At 38.0% G+C, this 4,506-nt stretch overlaps 1 non-coding gene across 1 annotated transcript; it reads left to right on the top strand.

Annotated features, from left to right (window-relative positions):
• Window positions 1–1,008: 1,008 nt before the first annotated feature.
• Window positions 1,009–1,116, top strand: LOC112794012 (small nucleolar RNA R71). The gene has a single exon (XR_003198695.1). It is a non-coding gene; the product is annotated as a small nucleolar RNA R71 (small nucleolar RNA).
• Window positions 1,117–4,506: the final 3,390 nt, after the last annotated feature.

Raw genomic sequence — 4,506 nt, 5'->3', positions numbered from 1 at the left:
ATTCATGATTGCTCCTAAATATTGGGCAACTTGCCCTTCAACAATGTCTTCATCCTCTTCAGAAGATGAATAGTCATCAGAGCTCATGAATGGTAAAAGGAGGTCCAAGGGAATCTATATGGTCTCTGTATGAGCCTCAGATTCCTTTGGTTCCTCATTAGGGTATTCTTTACTGACCACTGGACGTTCCCAAAGGTCTTCCTCATTGGGATTCACGTCCTCCTCCTCCTCTAAGGTTTTGGCCATGTTGATTATATCAATTGCCTTGCACTCTCCTTTGGGATTCTCTTCTGTATTGCTTGGGAGAGTGCTAAGAGGAGTTTCGGTAACCCTTTTACTCAGCTGGCCCACTTGTGCCTCTAAATTTCTAATGGAGGATCTCGTTTCAGTCATGAAACTAAGAGTGGCCTTAGATAGATCAGAGACTATGTTTGCTAAGCTAGAAGGATTCTGCTCAGAATGCTCTATCTGTTGCTGAGATGATGATGGGAAAGGTTTACTATTGCTAAACCTGTTTCTTCCACCATTGTTATTATTAAAGCCTTGCTTCTGTTGATCCTTCCATGAAAAATTTGGATGATTTTTTCATGAAGGATTATAGGTGTTGCCAAAGGCTTCACCCATGTAGTTCACCTCTACCATTGCAGGGTTCTCAGGATCATAAGCTTCTTCTTCAGAAGATGCTTCTCTAGTATTGTTGGATGCATTTTGCAATCCATTCAGACTCTGAGAGATCATATTGACTTGTTGGGTCAATGTTTTGTTCTAAGCCAGTATGACATTCAGAGCATCAATTTCAAGAACTTCTCTCTTTTGAGGCGTCCCATTACTCACAGGATTCCTCTCAGATGTATACATGAACTGGTTATTTGCAACCATTTCAATAAGTTCCTAAGCTTCTGCAGGCATTTTCTTTAGGTGAATGGATCCACCTGCAGAGTGGTTCAGTGATATCTTAGAAAATTCAGACAGACCATCATAGAATATATCTAATGTGGTCCATTCTGAAAGCATGTCAGAAGGACACTTTGTGGTCAGTTGCTTGTATCTTTCCCAAGCTTCATAGAGGGACTCACCATCTTTTTGTCTGAAGGTCTAAACATCTACTCTAAGCTTGCTGAGCTTTTGAGGAGGAAATAACTTGGCTAAGAAAGCTGTGACCAGCTTATCCCAAGAGTCCAGGCTATCTCTAGGTTGTGAGTCCAACCATGTTCTAGTTCTGTCTCTTACAGCAAAAAGGAAAAGCATAAGCATGTAGACTTCAGGATCAACTCCATTGGTCTTAACAGTGTCACAGATTTACAAGAACTCAGTTAAGAACTGATAAGGGTCTTTTGATGGAAGTCCATGAAACTTGCAGTTCTGTTGCAGTAGAGAAACTAATTGAGGCTTTAGCTCAAAATTGTTTGCTCCTATGGCAGGGATTGAGATGCTTCTTCCATAAAAGTTGGAAGTTGGTGTAGTAAAATCACCAAGCATCTTCCTTGCATTGTTGTTTGGTTTGGCCATAATTGTTTCTTTTGCTACTTCCTTTTCGAAAATTTCAGTGAGGTCTTCTTCAGAGTTTTGTGCTTTAGTTGCTATTAGCTTCCTCTTCAGTGTCCTTTCAGGTTCAGGATCAGCTTCAACAAGTATGCCTTTATCTTTGTTCCTGCTCAAATGAAAGAGAAAAAAACAAAGAAAATATGGAATTCTCTATGTCACAGTATAGAGGAAAATAAGAATAGAAGAAGGAGGTAAGGTAGAATTCGAACACATAAAGAAGGAGTGAGTCCGAATTGACAATGGAGGAGAATTGTTAGTGTTTAAATCAAAAAAAAAAGAGAAAAAGGGAGGGAAATTTTCGAAAATCAAATTGAAAATTCAAAACAATTAAAAATAATTTTTTTTAAAAATGTTTAATGGTTTTCGAAAATTAAAGTTAAAAAAAGTTAGGTGGTTTTGAAAAAGATAAGAAGTAAATTTGAAAAAGATAGGAGGTTAGAAAAGATTTTTGAAAGTAGAATTTTAAAAAGATGTGATTTTGAAAAAGATATGATTTAAAAAGATATGATTGAAAAGATAAAATTAAAAAGATTTGATTTTTGAGAAAGATATGATTGAAAAGATATGATTTTGAAAAAGATATGATTGAAAATATTTGATTGGAAAAAGATTTGATTTTGAAAACAAAATTCCTCTCCTTGTGTCATCCTGGCGTTAAACGCCCAGGAGCTGCATGTTTTGGGCGTTTAACGCCCAATTGCTGCATGGTTTGGGCGTTTAAACGCCCAGCCAGGTACCCTGGCAGGCGTTTAAACACCAGTTTTCCTTCTTCACTGGGCGTTTTGAACGCCCAGCTTTTTCTCTGTAATTCCTCTGCTTTATGTTCTTGGATCTTCATTTTGCTAAATCCTTTATTCAAGAAGATATGTTTTTAATTTTGAAAAACAACAAAATGAGTCAAAACATATAATTCTTGGATCAAAACACAAGATATATGAAAGAGCATTATGAACGTCAAGATGAACCCCAAGAACAATCTTGAAGATCAAGATGAACATCAAGAACTCAGTTTTCTTAATGAAAGAAAACATGGAGGACACCAAACTTATAACTTTCTCATGTTTGGGCCATTTGAATGCAAGAATGCATATGTAGAACATCATGCAGTGCAAATCAATAAATCATGAAGATCAAACAAGGTAATTCATCAAGAACAACTTGAAGATCATCAAGAACACAATGCATGTATTTTGAAAATTGCAAGACAATTAAAATCATGCAATTGACACCAAACTTAAAATTTGGCCTTGGGTTCAAACAAGAACCATGAAATATTTTTGAGTTTTTATGATTTTATGAATTTTTTTGGGTTTTTCAAAAATTATTTTGAAAAGAACAAAAAAAGAAGAAAAAAATTTTGAAATATTTTTGAAAACTTTTTTTTAAAAGAAAATAAAAATTACCTAATCTGAGCAACAAGATGAACCGTCAGTTGTCCAAACTCGAACAATCCCCGGCAACGGTGCCAAAATCTTGGTGCACAAAATTGTGATACACAATGGCGCCAACAACTTGGTCGCACAATTGTAATCTCACTTCTTTGTCACAACTTCGCACAACTAACCAGCAAGTGCACTAGGTCGTCCAAGTAATACCTTACGTGAGTAAGGGTCGATCCCACGGAGATTGTCGGCTTGAAGCAAGCTATGGTCACCTTGTAAATCTAAGTCAGGCGGATAAAAATGGTTATGGAGTTTTAATAAATAAAAAGATAAATGAAACATAAAGTAAAGATAGAGATAATTATGTAAATCATTGGTGGGAATTTCAGATAAGCGTGTGGAGATGCTTCATCCCTCTTGAATCTCTGCTTTTCTACTGCCTTCATCCAATCCTTCATACTCCTTTCCATGGCAAGCTGTATGTTGGGTTTCACCAGCGTCAATGGCTACCTCCCGTCCTCTCAATGAAAAAGGTCCTCTACGGTTTCTCGCATGGCTAATCAGTTGTTGGTTCTCAATCATGTAGGCATAGGATTTACTATCCTTTTGCGTCTGTCACTACGCCCTACAGTCGCGAGTTTGAAGCTCGTCACAGTCATCCCTTCCCATATCCTACTCGGAATACCACAAACAAGGTTTAGACTTTCCGGATCTCAGGAATGGCCTCCAATAATTCTAGCTTATACCACGAAGACTCTGATCTCACGGAATGGAAGGCTCGATTGTCAGGCGAGGCAACCATGCGTCGTGGACCAGGAATCCAAGAGATACACACTCTAGCTTTTGCAGGTAGAACGGAAGTGTTTATCAGGCACGCGTTCATAAGTTAGAATGGTGATGAGTGTCATAGATCATCACATTCATCAGGTTGAAGTGCAAATAAATATCTTAGAATAAGAATAAGCATGAATTGATAAAAGAACAATAGTAATTGTATTAATACTCGAGGAACAGCAATGCTCCACACCTATGCTCCACACCTTAATCTATGGTGTGAAGAAACTCCACCGTTGAAAATACATAAGAACAATGTCCAGGCATTTCCGTGAGGCCAGCCCTCAAAACGTGATCAAGAGATCAAAAGGTGATCAAAAGATGAAAATACAATAGTAAAAGGTCCTATTTATAATGAAACTAGCTACTAGGGTTTACAGAAATAGGTAAATGATGCAAAAATCCACTTCCGGGCCCACTTGGTGTGTGCTTGGGCTAAGCATTGAGATTCACACATGTAGAGGCTTCTCTTGGAGTTAAACGCCAGCTTTGGTGCCAGTTTGGGCGTTTAACTCCAGCTTTTATGCCAGTTCTGACGTTTTGACTTCAGAATAGGGCAGAGAAAGGGCATTTGAACGCCAGTTTGCGTCGTCAAAACGTGAGCAAAGTATGAACTATTATATATTGCTGGAAAGCTCTGGATGTATACTTTCTAACGCAATTGAGAGCGCGCCATTTGAAGTTCTGTAGCTCCAGAAAATCCACTTCGAGTGTAGGGAGGTCAGAATCCAACAACATCATCAGT

This window comes from Arachis hypogaea, chromosome 3 (assembly GCF_003086295.3).
Source record: "Arachis hypogaea cultivar Tifrunner chromosome 3, arahy.Tifrunner.gnm2.J5K5, whole genome shotgun sequence".
Classification (NCBI taxonomy): Eukaryota; Viridiplantae; Streptophyta; class Magnoliopsida; order Fabales; family Fabaceae; genus Arachis; species Arachis hypogaea.
The sequence above is the reverse complement of the archived record's forward strand: the minus strand, read 5'-3'. Positions and strand labels throughout refer to the sequence as shown.